Raw genomic sequence first — 16,918 nt, 5'->3', positions numbered from 1 at the left:
ACCCACAAGAGTATGCTTTTCACAATTTTAAGGTTATTGTTTGTTGTTAAATGCTCAATGTGGATGAGAAGTTGAACTTAATTGTGGGTGCTGTGTATGGGAATATTGATATAAATTCACTTAGTATAATCATATTACAGATTTATACCCACATACTCTCCCTTCTCATAGTTCATCTTCCAAGTAGCAGTTTCAGTTGAAAGCTTTTTGAAGGGATCTGTTTTATGTCAACTCTTAATATACCCTGAATACAGATAGTGCTATAGGAATTAATATGCAGCTCCAGAGGTAATACAGCAATCTTTGGCTTCGTTGTAGACACTGAGATGATCCATACTTCTTGGCCTAGTCTGTGGTTTGAAGTTGTTTTCCACTCACAGTTCTGAGGCATTACAGTTCAGCAGTAAATAGTAAAATCCATGGCTGATGAGTTTAGGCTGTGGGGATGCAGCTGCAGACATTCCTGGGGGAAACTGATAATCAGGATCCATTTCCATGTGGGTTCAGACCCTGCATCAGTAGCTCTGTACTGACCACTAGAGGAAGGCTTTTTTCACATTACAGCAGCTCCCTTATGAAGGTTTCTAGGGCTGGAGGGCATAGCTGCCAAGTTATCCCTTTTTAAAAGGGATTTTCCCTTATGCTGAATAGGCTTCCTCGCGAGAAAAGGGAAAACTTGGCAGCTATGCTGGAGGGTGCGGCAACTCAGGTGAAACAACCATCCTCTGAGGGCAACTGCAGAGTCTCTCACCCCTCACCCAAATGCAGGCTTCACACTGAATTCAAAGAAAATTAAGGTCTTCCTAGGTAATGCATTATTTTCAGTTGGGTGGTTATCATTTTCTCTCTCTCTCTCCCACAATATTTGTATTTTGGAGGGTTGGGTTATTTGTTCATACTTAAAACCTGTGTAGAAAGGTTCCTTTCTTGAGAGGGAAGTGAAAAAGGAGAAAGTGGAGGAGGAAAGGGAGGCGATGGCACGACATGCTTGCAAAAGGATTCTTGGGTTACTGAAAAGGGCTCAGAGGATGTTATTTATTTGCCTATTACTGTTGATACTGCGTCCTGGCAATTGTGCTGCTGAAAACTTTACGAGGTCCTAACTCAACTCCTCATAATCCTCTAGGAGGGCTGCACAGGAACAAGCAGCATGATTATGTTCCTTGGCACAATTCTAGAGACATTCAATAATAAGAGAACACAATTTCTTCATACTTAAAGAAAAAGAAAGAAATGAAGCAGCCACTGCTGAGTGATTCTGCTGCTCAGTTTTTAATACCTGCTGCACTCTGAAGTATGCCAAGTCATTGGCAGCCTGTACCTCATCCTGTCCTTTTTAACTGTTCCTGTGTGGCATTATATTAACTATATATACACACATAGAGCTGAGGGCAGAGATATCCGTATAACATTGTTACACCAGCATATAAATTTGCCATCAAAGAGGGAACCATAGAGGCTGGATGAAATGTTTGCAAACCTAGGCTATAGCATTTGAGACTAATTAGGCAGGCATTTGTTATAGTTAACAGGAAATCAATAAGACTTTTATCTTTTGGTAAATAAAAATCAGCACTGGCAGGCTATCCTTTAAAACCACGTAAGTTCAAGGAACCAAACTGGGAACCAAAGATAAACAGACCTGTGTTTATTAAAGGTCTTGTGAATCAAGAGTCCTGCCAGAACAGTATTGCCGAGTCCGAATTTTTAAAAAGTAAATGGTGAAAAATTAAGGTTGAGAAGAAAAAATAGGCATTTGAATAATAAAAGAGCCATTCTGTTAATACAACTGCAAACTATACAGTGTTGTGTCTTTTTAAAAATGTGACCTAAACCTTATAGAGAACTTTAAACCAATGTACTCTTAGTGGTGGCCTATTTACAAGGGTACAAATAAGGATGTATGATTATGGCACAGAATACTGCTTAAATAGCCATGATTGAGTTGCTGCCCTTCTGCAGCTCTCATCTTCACAAACCTTTCACTCAGAGAGGAAAAGAATACCCACTCTTTCTCTCTTACCTCATAGATGGATTTTCCCAAACTGAGTGGCCGCTGATTTGACAGGGCCTGAAAGGACACCATTAGCCTTTCGTTGAGAGTTTTTTGCCTCTCTCTCTCGGTTGATAGCAGGTGATTGTTAGGTGTCTTCTACATAGGAACTGTCGCAGCTTTGGCAGAAATGGCATTGGGCAGGAGCCACACGTAAGGGGGACCCTCTTGAAGGGCCTTGAAGAGGCACCCAGGCTCCTGCCCTGAACCTGGGGTGGACTGGGCCTGGTGCAACTCATCTCAGGTTAGCAACAGGATTCCAGTCACATGGTTTCCACCACGTTGGGTCTTTGTGCTCTGGTCAACTCCCATGGCCTTCCCCAGTTGGTATGGCATTTCAGGCTTCAGACAGGAAGGATTGGAGGTTAATGGACCCTGACTCAATGCCATGGCAACCCTGCTTTCCTCACTGTAGCCAGTAAAAGGTTGTGACCTATTTTCACTCGTACCCATGTCCCCAGGTATTGTCTTATCTCTTTACCTGGCCTGGAGAATACAACCACAATGTACCTGCCATGCCGATCAAAATACAGAGAGTTGATGGGGGGAAAGGGAATCGGTTCCATTTCCAAATGTGAAGGCCTTGTGTGCGTAGTAGTAGGCACAGTTTCAGACATACACTCAGTTCATTGCATACACTCTGCAGGTAGAAGCTCCCTCAATTCTTGGCATCTCAAGTTTTAAAGGGCCAGGGAGCAGGTGATGGGAAAGGCTCTGGAAAACGAGTGGCAGAGTCTTCTTCTTTGGCGCTCACTCATAGCCGAGTAAGATTGTCTCCCATAAACACGGTTTTAACAATGAGTCCATAAGTGACTGTGGAGGCCAATTTAGGATCCATACATCCTTCCACAGTGGGGACATTGGTTTCCAGGCAAGAGTTGATCAGGGTGTGGATTTGCCAAGTGTGCCTTCCTCTTAGCACATTTCTCCCTTGCGTCCTGAGATCGAGTTTCTTCAAAGCCCATGACACCTTTGGTAAAGCCTGTTCTCCAACTGGAGCGCTCACAGGCCAGTGTTTCCCAGTTGTCAGTGTTTATACTACATTTTTTAAGATTTGCCTTGAGACATTCTTTAAACCTCTTTTGTTGACCACCAGCATTACTCTTTCCATTTTTAAGTTCAGAATACTGTAGAGTAGTTGCTTTGGAAGACAATCATCAGGCATCCGCACAACATGACCAGTCCAACGAAGTTGATGTTGAAGAATCATTGCTTCAACACTGGTGATCTTTGCTTCTTCCAGTACACTGATATTAGCTGCCTGTCTTCCCAAGTGATGTGTAAAATTTTTCAGAGACAACGTTGATGGAATCTTTCGAGGAGTTGGAGATGGCGTTTATAAGTGGATGTATGATTGCTTAAATATGGCTAATAATATAGAGTCTAGGCCCCACACATTTTTTCACCTACTCAGTCAGAGATTAGTGTTCTTGTTTAGTGGGTTAGAATGGTTCCTTTAGTATTGGAGGACTTTAATAGAAGTCTTTCTTAGTGTTCAGGCTCCTGCTTGTCTTGCACCGAGTAAGATTGTCTCCCATAAACACGATTTTAACAATGGGTCCATAAGTGACTGTGGAGGCCAATTTTGGATCCATACATCCTTCCACAGTGGGGACATTGGTTTCTGGGCGGGAGTTGATCATGGTGTGGATTTGCCAAGTGTGCCTTCCTCTTGGCACATTTCTCCCTTACGTCCAAAGCCCATGACACCTTTGGTAAAGGCTGTTCTCCAACTGGAGCACTCGCAGGCCAGTGTTTCCCAGTTGGCAGTGTTTATACTACATTCTTAAAGATTTGCCTTGAGACAGCCTTAAACCTCTTTTGTTGACCACCAGCATTACGCTTTCCATTTTAAAGTTCAGAATATTGTAGAGTAGTTGCTTTGGAAGACGATCATCAGGCATCTGCACAACATGACCAGTCCAACAAAGCTGATTTTGAAGAATCATTGCTTCAACACTGGTGATCTTTGCTTCTTCCAGTACACTGATATTAATTCGCCTGTCTTCCCAAGTGATGTGTAAAAATTTTCGGAGACACCGTTGATAGAATCTTTTGAGGAGTTGGAGATGGCGTTTATAAGTGGTCCATGTTTCACAAGCATATAGTAAGGTTGGCAGTACAATAGCTTTGTAAACAAGCACTTTGGTTTCCCTGCGAATGTCCCAGTCCTCAAACACTCTGCACTTCAATCGGGAGAAAGCAGCACTCGCAGAGCTCAGGCGATGCTGGATTTCGGCATCAGTGTTGGTCCTTGTGGAAAGGTAACTGCCTAGGTAGGAGAAGTGATCAACATTTTCCAATGTTACGCCACTGAGTTGGATTTGTGGCACTGCAGAGGGGTTATTTTGTACTTGTTGGTGCAGCACTTTGGTTTTTTGGATGTTGAGTGACAAGCCAAGCTTTTTGTAAGCTTCTGCAAAGATATTTAGGATGGTTTAGAGGTCATCCTCTGAGCATGCACACACTACGTTGTCATCAGCATACTGAAGCTCTATGACGGAAGTTACAGTAACCTTACTTTTTGCTTTCAGCCTGCTCAGATTGAATATATATTCGATATATGATTTCTATATATATTCGATATATGATTTCTATTCCGGTAGGGAGTTTCCCGTCAACAAAGTGTAGGATCATGGCAATGAAAATAATGAATAGAGTTGGGGCAATAACACAACCCTGTTTAACACCTGATCCCACTGTGAATGGTTCATTTTGAGAGCCATTGTTATCTGTGATTGTTGCTCCATGTTTTGGGGGGACAGGGGGCGGGTGGGTGTGGGGGACTCCCTAGTCCTGAATGGGGTCACTGTGCCCCTGAAGGACCAGGTGCGCAGCCTGGGAGTCATTTTGGACTCACAGCTGTCCATGGAGGCACAGGTTAATTCTGTGTCCAGGGCTTTCAGCCTGTTTAGATTGAAGAGCTTTCCATCTGTTCAATATATGATTTCTACTCCGGTGGGGAGTTTCCCGTCGACAAAGTGTAGGATCATGGCAATGAAAATAATGAATAGAGTTGGGGCAATAACACAACCCTGTTTAACACCTGATCCCACTGTGAATGGTTCATTTTGAGAGCCATTGTTATCTGCGATTGTTGCTCCATGTTTTGGGGGGACAGGGGGCGGGTGGGTGTGGGGGACTCCCTAGTCCTGAATGGGGTCACTGTGCCCCTGAAGGACCAGGTGCGCAGCCTGGGAGTCATTTTGGACTCACAGCTGTCCATGGAGGCACAGGTTAATTCTGTGTCCAGGGCGGCTGTCTATCAGCTCCATCTGGTACGCAGGCTGAGACCCTACCTGCCTGCAGACTGTCTCACCAGAGTGGTGCACACTTTAGTTATCTCCCACTTGCACTACTGCAATGCACTCTACGTGGGGCTACCTTTGAAGGTGACCCAGAAACTGCAATTAATCCAGAATGCGGCAGCTAGACTGGTGACTGGGAGTGGCCCCCGAGACCACATAACACTGGTCCTAAGAGACCTACATTGGCTCCCAGTATGTTTCCGAGCACAATTCAAAGTGTTGGTGCTGACCTTTAAAGCCCTAAACGGCCTTGGTCCTGTATACCTGAAGGAGCGTCTCCACCCCCATCGTTTAGCCCGGACACTGAGATCCAGCGCCAAGGGCCTTCTGGCGGTTCCCTCACTGCGAGAAGCAAAGCTACAGGGAACCAGGCAGAGGGCCTTTTCGGTAGTGGCGCCCGCCCTGTGGAACGCCCTCCCATCGGAGGTCAAGGAGATAAACAACTACCTGACATTTAGAAAACACCTAAAGGCAGCCCTGTATAGGGAAGTTTTTAATCTGTGATATTTTAATGTATTTCGGTATTTGTTGGAAGCCGCCCAGAGTGGCTGGGGGAACCCGGCCAGATGGGCGGGGTATAAATAATAAATTACTATTATTATTATTGTTGTTGTTGTTGTTGTTGTTGTTGTTTTCATGGAGGAGCCGAATGATGTTTACAAATTCATCTGGGCAGCCAATTTTCAGAAGGACAGTCCACAGGGCATTATGATTTACAGAGCATACTGGAGTAGATGGAACAACTAGGCTTATCTTGTAGAAGGAAGCTTTCAATAGTCCTATAAGGTCCAGTCACCCTGTTTACATGTAAAATGCACAGAAATCTATGTAGCTAGACAGCTATTTGCAATTTATGTGCAGCCTGTGTATTTTGCCATTGAAACACGGGTATATATATATTTTTAATCCAGGGTAATGTTGGCTCTGAGGATACAGCTTGTCTTTAATTCCTGAAACATAGCATTCTTGGCAATGCTAATAAGAAGCTATTGTGCAACCCTGTAAAACACAGGATCCTGAAATTACACAAGCACAAAAGGAAAAGGTAAGAGAGCTTGTGATGGTATGTGCACTGAATTAATTACCCTTCCTCAGTTAATTGAAAGGTGTGTTGTTCAAGATAGAGGCTTTGAATAAGGTGCTCTGCAATCAAATCAAGTTTATTTAACAGGTGCATTCCAAAAAAACACCTGCTGCCTTGAATAGTGCACTACATGGGGAATCTGTGGACAGAAACTTTTTTTAAAAAAATAATGCTTAGGTTTCATCAGTATGGAATGTGGGGGCAAGGCCAAGAGTGAGATGTTCCAGCAGCATCAGACCCAAGATATAAGGCAATTCCGTAGTGGCTAGATTAATATTTGTAAACTTCTTTACCTACTATTTTGTGTTTTAACTAACATTATTTGACACTAAACCACACATACTAAACACTTTTTTCTTAACTGGCTTGATCTTCTCTACAAAAATTATCACAAAATATGTTACCAGGAGTTTAAATGATTTTTTGAAATTATGTTTTAACATTTTTGCAACCTTAAGAATTTATTTCTAACTTGGATAGTTGTTTTCTCCAAATGTATGAATTTAAAAATCTCCACCTGTGGCAATATACATAAAGAGCTAATGTTTCATAGACATGCCTCAAACTTTGTGGTAATGTTATCGGAAACAGTTGAAAAAAAGCTTTTCTGTCATGTGAGCTGTGACCAACGTAACATGACTAATGAAACACATGATAATCCATACACAAAAATTCATCCAAAGACCCTGTGCATATGAGACTTTAGCATCGGAGGTGGATTTAGGGGAGCGTGACCACTTCAATCTCACCGGGCGTAGAGCTGTTGCAGCACGCTAATGATTTATTCCTTTTCAACTCAACATTCATCATCGTTTGCTGGGAAGACAAACGTTACAGATGTCCCTATTTTTAAGAAGAGGATTTCATACCAATGTCTATTATATTGCATTACCTGGTCAACGAATGTTCAATTTCCCAGTCTCAAACTCAGCAATAACAAAGTTGCCAACTTACACCAATACGTAAGTGGTTCTGCACTTTCTTTCAGGACAAGCATATTTCCCATAGGGACATTATTCCCTGTCTTTGTGGTGATTGTGTTTAACTTTTATTTACATTTTGAGTTGAAGACGGTCTTCAACATTTTACAGGGTTGTACCTTTCCCTGCGGTACCTTTCCCTCGAGGCCTTCAGCTCCTGAGGCGAATTTTTGTGTCTCTAGATTAGGGGTGGGGAACCTCCAGCGCAATCTTGGCCCATCAAGCTTGCCTATTGGCCCATGAGGCTGTTTTAGGCAGGCCACACTATACCTGCTGCCATACAGGTGAGGGCTAGGGCTTGAACAAAGCCTCTTTGTGTAGATCCCAAAGCATCTAACAGCCAGCCTTTGAAGCATTTGGCAGTGGTGAGCAGGCCCAGACAGAGAGGAAAGCTCATGATTTATTGAGAAACAGAGCACAGACAACTGCCCCCCCCCCCAATAGATCAAGTAAAACAATAGAAATACTTAACTGGCCAATCACATCAGATCTGCCCCCCAACAAAAGTCCCGCACCCCCTAACAAAATCCTGCCCCCCCCCCCAGGGCTATGCCCCTGGCCGCAGACACGCTTGGTGGGCCGCATTGTTTTTCATTGCCTCAGCCTAGCTCCATTTTACTGTTCTTTAGCAAATGCAACCTTTTTTGTTCTACACAAAGAAGTTGTTCCGCAATGCCAGTGACTTTCCAGATTAACAAGTAGGCTTTAAAAATACGTAATTAAGGGTTAAGGTGTGAGCTGATGTTTGATCCTGCAGTTTGCATAGCATCTATCCACCTGGTGGGCATAATCATAATTAATACTAATCCTGATATACCTAACAGGCTTGCCATTACTGAGCTCTCCTGGTGAGAATGCTACATTCACAGAATTGTGGTTCAGCTAAATGAGAAACAGGACTGAAAAGAACCTCCCACAGGAAAAGGTGAAATTCTTATTAATGCTGCTATTTAGTGTTCAGTTACTTAACACGATGTGTGTGCATTTACTAAAGTGTTTATTGAAAAGCAAGTCACAGTGCAATCGAAAACATACTGCCTAAGCACTTGTTTTGCATAGTATTGTAGTCTTTTGCCAGCCTTTGCCAACCTGATGCCCTCCAGATGTTTTGTACTAAAATTCCATTCAGCCCCTGTACCAGATGAGTAAAGGCTGAATTTGCACTCCCCATTTCATGGAGTAATTGGGAGTTTTGTGGGCTGCCTTTGATGGGTTCTGTTTCCTTGCAAGGAGACAGTTCTGGCGCCTTACGGTGTTTTCATAACATCTGTTTATTTCCAAATCCATAAAGTGAACAGAAGGGATTAAGCAGGCACCGTCACAGGCAGTGCTAGTCTTTAAAGCAGTATCAAGCCTCATAAAGCAACAACACACTCTTGGTGCCCCTCCACCAACCCCAAGTCACCTCGACGCCAGCTGGCTCCAAAAACCTAGACAGCTGACTGCTTTGCCCGGCTACATGCAAAGACACTTTCCGTGGTTTATAGTAACCCATTAAAAATCTGGCTTAGGGCTTATCCACACTTACCTTTTGCTCTGCGCTTTCCAGGCAGAGTTCCGCACTTTAATGCTCCATGTCCGAGCCTTTTACTTTATTTTGTCCCAAGCTTTGCCCATGAAAACCCCTCTTTAAAGCTGAATTGGAGCAAACATCAATTGGAGTTTTCCACGGATTGAAGTTTGTTCTGACTGAGCTTTAAAGAGCAGGTTTTCATGGGGACAGCTCCAAAGCAAAACGAGGAAAAGAAAGGCACTTGGACACAGAGCTTTAAATTGCAGACTGTGCTTGGAAAGAGCGGAGGAAATGTTAAGTGTGTGGATAAGCCCTTAGTCGATCTATATCGAAGTATAATGGGGTGAGCATTGTTGATGGAGTTCGGAAAAGGTAACTGTACCACGGATCTACTGAGATTTGAGCTCTGATCTGTTTCGTTCAAAGGATGCGGCTTGGACAGTTGCTTCAAATCCTGCTTTTGGTGGCAATTGCTAAGTTGGTCTCAGTTTAGTCATTTCCAGGTATGAATGACATAAATGGTAGGCAGCATTAGTTGGAAGTATACACCTGCAGGTCAGGACTGAAGTACATCATCAAGGATGAGTCAAGGTGAGGGTCATGGATGAGATTACTTGGTGTGGGAGTTTGATATTCATATAGCCATAACCACTTCATCCTGACCCACTTTCCCAGATACTAAATAGACTCATAGGTCTGTGAATTCACTCATGCTGAAGGCTGAACACCATGATCTGACTCAATGTTTGAACCATGATGGCCCACAGTTACAGCCAAAATCCCCATCTCCCAATGCCTCCCTCCCATTTTAGCCAAATCACCCCCACCCCGCAAAGCCTTCTGAGGACAGTAGCAGAGCACCATAGATAAGATATGGGGGGCGCTTTCCCATGCCCCTCTATAATTTGAGCACTGCTTAGCTGTACCCTCAAAAGAGAGTTAGAATTTCAGCTGTAAAATATATTGTATTGGCCTGAATATAAGCCTCGCTCCCCCCCCCCCCAAATTCCAACTGAGAAAAGTTCAAGTGAGGCTGAAATTCGTGACCTTACACAAATGGGCTTTTACGATATCGCTGCTGAAACAGACATACGGTAAAACGGACCGGGTGTGAGTGCCTGCGGAATTTTAAGGGAGCGGCTTATATTCAGGCCAATTTGGTATATATGAATTTGCAAAATTACAGAATATCCAAGCCCTGAATGTCTGGTCCTGAATTCCAGATGACAGGAGAAAAACAATGTTGGACCTACTGTCAATCTGGAAAATCAATGGAGGAAAAGTGGGAAAGTGCATATTCCAGTGACAAACCAAGCACCAATATCTCAGGTAAGTTTGGATAAGTTTCAGGAATACCCATTCAAAACAGCATTATAACATTTTTTGTATTCTGATTAAACAACATTCAGTTGAGGTTTCTCCCAAGTTTTCACAGTCAGTGATCTGCTAATGAAAGTATTCCATATATTTTACTATGCAGAAAAGTGCATCTTTATTTTCTGCAGAGTTGTTTTTGAGCTGATAGCTTACTCAGCTGGGGGAGCAGTGGTGGAAATAAGAGGAAAACCACATTCCACACGAAGCATTCAGTTTTCTCCCCATTACATTTATTTATTTATTTATTGTCCATCACTGAACATTATCCAGCCGTAACCCAGCATTAAGCTCTCAAGTGAGCACCACTGAAAGCTGTAACTTTCCCTGATGATGGTTCCAGTGGCCTGCTTTCCCCTCCACTCTGTGCATTGCCTGATTTATAGTTTAGAAACAAAATAATCCTTGCTTTCACAATCCCAGAAGACTCACATTTTCCATTTGGCTGCTACACTTTTTACTTGATGCACTCAAGAGCAGGATGCTGGATTTGTTGGGTTCAAGTATTTCACATTTGAAAGCAGACATTGCTATTTCATCCCTCCTGCCCTGGTGGAAAAGATTAGAAATAAGCTCTCTAAGGTGGGCACTGGAGCTCTTGGGTACCATTACTGAATTCAGCAGATGGTTGTGCTAAATGTTGTAACCACAGGAACCAGTCTGCCTATTTTTTTTATTTTTTTACTACGCCAGACCAACTCGGCTACCTACCTGTAACTAAATCAAAAATAATCTGGGAAACACACTTTAAGCTCCCTATCTGGATCCCCCACTCTGCCCAATTTCCATTGTAATGCTTCTGGGTCCAACAGCAGGCAACAAGAACGAGGAGTAGTATTATAAAAGGAGCTTTCTTAAAAGGTGCTTCTAAGACCCTTTGCTAGAACTGAAACTCAAGGCCTTAGGAACTGACCTGGGCATGTGACTCCAGGGCAAGTCCTCAAATTGCAAAGTCAACAAATTACAAGCTATATCATTACATTCACTATATTCCATAACAGCAGGTGTGGGAAACCTTTGGCCATCCGGACATTGCTACACTACAGTTCCCATCAGCCTCAGCAAACATAGCTAATGCCCAGGGATTATAGGAGTTGTGGTTCAGTAACTTCTGAAGCCAAAGTTTCCCCCCTGCTGGCATAGGCCATTTTCACCTAGTAAAGGTAAAGGTAAAGGTAAAGGGACCTCTGACTATTAGGTCCAGTCGCGGACGACTCTGGGGTTGCGGCGCTCATCTTACTTTACTGGCCGAGGGAGCCTGCGTACAGCTTCTGGGTCATGTGGCCAGCATGACTAAGCCGCTTCTGGCGAACCAGAGCAGCACGCGGAAAACCATTTACTTTCCCACCAGAGCAGTACCTATTTATCTACTTGCACTTTGACATGCTTTTGAACTGTTAGGTGGGACTGAGCAACGGGAGCTCACCCCGTCGCGGGGATTTGAACCGCCAACCTTCTGATCGGCAAGCCCTGGGCTCTGTAGTTTAGACCACAGCGCCACCCGCTTCCTAGTACATTTCACCTAGTACATTCCATAAATTAAGAACCTTGAACTGAGAGAAAAGGGGAAGTTGCTTGCTTCCATTTCTGGGGTGTATAATAAGCCCTAGAACTAATTTCGGAAAGTGTATTATAGGGGGTGGTGGTGGTGAGAATCAATTCCCTTTTCTTAATGATTACATATCTGTAAGTAAATATTCTCAACGTCCAACCTAAAACATGGTCCTATATTATAATGGATTCACTCCCCTGCATTTCCCCAACAATCCATACAGCCATTATATAGCCAGTGTGAGCCAAAGAATAGAAAGAAGTGTCAATAAGTGGGTTCAGGTCACTCTATTGCCACGGTCTACTCTATATCTTGCCCTAAGTTTCAAGTATGTCAAAATAAATAAATAGTGAGCATGACCTGGCTTGCAAGATTGTTATAAGAGTAAAAATTTTAAAGCACTTCACCAATGTTTAAAAGTTCTATATATGTCTTCTTAGAAGTGATCCATAGATAAATGAAAATGCTAAGAAATACACCAAAATGCAATACCAGCCCCCACCATAAGGTGGTGGATAATTCTTAAAATTACTTAATTATATATCATCCACTGGATGGAGTCCAAGGAAGTAAATCAAATTGTAAGCTCCTGTTTTATAAAAGGGGCAAACATTAAAAAAGATGCAAGAAAAGGAACAAAGGGACATTGGTTACAGGCAATTACATAGCGCTATAGGAGACATACGATTCCTTTTGCTGAAATAAAAAGATTGGGGCAGTAGTAGCCTGGATTTGCAGAAGAAGCCTGTTTTGAAGAAGGATGAAAAATGATAGGGGAGTGAGATGGTGGCATTGCAATATGAGCTACAAGAGCAGGAGCTCCTTGGTAGGGTTATAACCTGTTGGGGCAAAGGATACAGGATGGACACGCAGCATGAAATACTTTCTGAAAGAGTGGTTGAGGAAGGCCATGAAGAATCTGGTGCACAAGAAGTTTACAAAAGAGATATTTGCTTTTGATACAAAGCAGGAGGACGCAAACTAAGCTAGTCCTTAGCCACCCCCGGCAAAAAAACCAAACAAAACACCTGTATTTGACATTAGAAGCAGCATGTTAAGATACTATATCTCTAAGATTCCAAGAAGAAGAAAAAGAATTCACTTGCAGTGGGTAGCACATATTGATTTTTTAAAATAAAAAAACCCACTTAAACATAATGACAAACAACATTCAGATAATTGTAGAAGTTATATTATTGTGAAAGCTATATCTTTTTTATTTTTATTGGCAATGAATTCACTTGTGAGATTATCCAATGGCATTTCTGTCACAAGATTTCATTTTAGAAAGAGAACAGATAAAGATGACAGTCTTGACGGCGGCATCATTGACATTCTATCTAGTTCCATTTGAAGTTTATCCAAAATACTGTCTGTAGTATTTTTCCAGTCTGAATTTGTCTTTCCCTGTTGGCTTGCTGTCACTTTTTCCACTTGGGAAAACAGATTTGTGTCCCTATGCTCTTTATCTTTCATCGGAATATGTGGCTTCCACTTGATGACTCATTCTTATTTATTGGTTTTTTTTTTCTGTTCTTCCATTTCTTCGGAGTTGTTCCACATGTCAAGGACAAAGGCAATGAGGTAAGAAAGTGACTTTTTCCTTGACATAACACCAAGGTCTGTTTTTTGTAGGACTTTCTTGACAAAGTAAAATTTGTGAAGGGCTGTATGCCAGAATATTGCCATAAAATATACTTCAAATGTTTTCAGGGCTTCTAAAGTTTGCTTCTAAAGGCCACTTACCCTGCTCTGGGTGCAGTTTCGGCACCTCACGAGCTGCTCTCAATTCGAGGGCCACGAGGAGTTGGTAGATTTCCCAGCTGGCCACTTCATAGGCAGTTTAGCTTGCCAATAATCTAAATTTGAATGGCCCAATTATGGGTCAGTGGGGGTGGAACCTGGCCAGCAGTCACTCCAGTCTATTGGGCAAGTTTAAATGCCGGCTGCGCCTAACACTCACATTGCAGTCGGTCGAAGGACAAAGAAAGTTTGCTTCTAACTTCCTTTGTATTCATTGGCGATATTTATTAAGGTTTCCAAAAGACAGTCATAGTAGACAACGGTTTGTGTAGCAACTTCTCTGCAGGACCATCTTGTTTGTGACAAGTTTTTCAAGGTTATCTTTGGCATATTATTATTATTATTATTATTATTATTATTATTATTATTATTTATACCAGTGATCAACAGCTGGGGTTGTTTTCTGCTGCAGCTACTAGCTGGGGTGTGAAATTCAGGAGGCAAGTGGTATGTGCAAGCCAACTCCTTGTGTCTTAGAATGAGAGCTTATTGCCAGCTCACTGTACAGTTTCTCTTAAGAGACCTGCTCATAAACCATCAGTTCAGCATCAGTTTCCTGCTAAAAGACAACCGAACAAGGATAATAGGCACGAACCTTCTGCTGTATGTATGGTTATAAATATGGTGGAGAACAAAAAGAAAGGAAGGAAAAGAAGTGGCATTCTTCATGTATGCAGAAGGTAGGTTCAGTCCCTGGCAACTTCAGGTAAAGCTGGAAATGTTCCTTGAAGAGCCCCTACAAGTCAGTGTGGACAGCAGAAAGCTCAATGGACCAATGGTCTCAGTATAAGACTGCTTCCTATATCTAACCTTTCCTCCTAGGAACTCAAGGTGGTGTATATACTTCCTCCTCCTCCATTTTAGTCTTGCAACAACCCTATGAGGTAGGTTAGGCTAGAAAAGACTGTGCCTGATCAACTGCAGGCAGATAGTGCAGGCCATTTTGAGTTACATCACATAAATAAATTGTCAGACTTGGTTGAAGACAGCTTCCCACGTTGCTATGAACAATTTTTACAGGTAAATGTTGAAGTGTAGGTGGGTTCCCACGAGGCAAGACGCAGTGATAACAGCAAGAACCTTTATTTAACTGACATAACTGGACAACAGGGGCAAAGCAACTGCTTATATACATTTCTGAGCCACCCCCACCATACCTTCCAACTCCTGGTTAGAAAAATCCAGGATCAGCAGCGCCAGCACCGGAAGTCGCTTCCAGACATGCGTAGAAGCAACTTCCGGTACCGGCGCTGCCTGATTTCTGGTGCCCAGACATGGGCAGAGCGGCACCGGAAGTCGCTTCTACGCATGTCCAGACATGCTCAGAAGCAACTTCCGGTGCTGCCCTGCCCGATTTCCGGTGCCCAGACATGGGCAGAGCACCCGAAATTGGTTCTGCGTATGTCCAGACATGCACAGAAGGAGCCTCCCTGGCAGGTACTGAAATCCGGGGGATTTACGGGATTTTTTCCAATCCGGGCTGCCAGTGGAAAACGGTTTAAAATACGGGGGTTTCCCGTGAAAAACGGGAGACTTGGCAGCTATGACTCCCACTCCCAACTTGATTGGATGTCCAAGCTTCCAAGCTGTGAATAATGACTCAGAGTTTAAGGGGCAATGGAGTTTAAATGCTAAATCCTGAAATGTTCTGTGATTGGATATCATGTATCGAATCAGAACACAGGGGCTCAGAATCCTTAGTCCAGACTCAAGCTCAGGCAAGCACAGACCACTGAATGCATAACAAGTGTCACAATCAATTCTCATCTCCCTCTAAGTTTAAAGAAAATGATAAGCAACGTTAAATTGACATACAACAGATTGAAAGCTCACCTTTCCAATGGTTGTAGGCTATTTTCACCGCTTGGGTGCACATTTATAATGCATTATTATGGAAGAGCTGCATGGTAATATGGTGGTTTCCCTGTAAAAAAATATTGTACCATCACTCAATTTTGTGATGAGTCACTTACTATTGACCATCTGAAGCGAGTAACCCAAAATGGGAGCCAAGGCAACATTAGCAGAAGGAACGCATATACAATCACTGGTGACTCACCACACAGTGACTGATGTGAGCAGTGTGTGTGTGTGAACTCACCATTAGGTTATTCACTTGTGTTTATATTCATGAGTCATGTTGTGGCTGAGGCCTGATTCACACAGTCAAGTTTTGTGACATTAAGTCAGTACAAAGTGCTTATCTTTTCAAGTTATTTCATTTATGTTGACATCTTATGTGTGTGTGTGTGAGGCACATACATCAATGCAATTCTAGACCACAATGCACTTTGCCATATGCTGAAAAATCTTCAAAAAGTTGGATGAACCAACATGTGCATCTGGAGGGCCAGTTCAACAGGTTAAAAACGCCTCTGGGGAAAAAGGGGGGCATTTAATAAATGCCATATGCATTTCCTGGCAGATATCTATCTACCTTTGGCAACAATCTTGAGGAGCCAGTTGGTGGAGCAAAGGTATTTCCAACACAGAGGCAGAGAAGAGTGGCAGCATATGGGTCAGGGAGGTGTGGGGGCTATCATGGATCAGCATGTGGCCACGGATGGTATCCAGATCTGTGGTGTGTATTCTTCATAATCTCAGCGACTGAGGTCAACTGATCTGTTGACTGAGGCAAGGGCTGGAGATAGAAGTGCAATAGGCAGCCCCCACATATACAGTGGAGGAGGCACTGCTGGCCATTGAAGCTGGGGGAGGGGGCTGCATTTGGCTCTCCCCCGACTCCTCACAGCATCCCGACATCACATGTGCAATGTCGGTATGTCAACGTCACATTGCCCTCACAAGCTGGCACTTCTGACCAGATGCAAATGAGGACTGGCCTCTAGAACCTTTAAAAGCTATACAGAATAAATTTGTGGTTGGGACAGGTTTTCATGCATGGATGAGAAAAGCTGCATCACCTGAAATTCTCTCTTGCTCTTTATGATGTCTAGCATCTCAGCTACCGGTAGTGATAATGGCCTCACAAACCTTTGGCCATGCCTGTGCATGTTAGTGGGCCAGGACTTCTTCCGCCACCATAAAAAACGGGACCCAACTTTATTTTTTCCTGTTGATTCCTGCTAGTTTACCATTGCTAAAGATACAGCAGCTGGAGCAGGAGAAACATCCCTTTGCCAGAGTCTTGCTTGCTGAGTGCATAATAAGTTTTTCCTCCTCTGCTCCAAGCAATTTGTTTCTCAGTCACGACTGTAATAAAGCCTCGTGCTCTAGTTCTGGACAAACAG

Source organism: Zootoca vivipara, chromosome 1, assembly GCF_963506605.1.
Source record: "Zootoca vivipara chromosome 1, rZooViv1.1, whole genome shotgun sequence".
NCBI lineage: Eukaryota > Metazoa > Chordata > Lepidosauria > Squamata > Lacertidae > Zootoca > Zootoca vivipara.
This window is presented reverse-complemented; position numbering follows the sequence as displayed.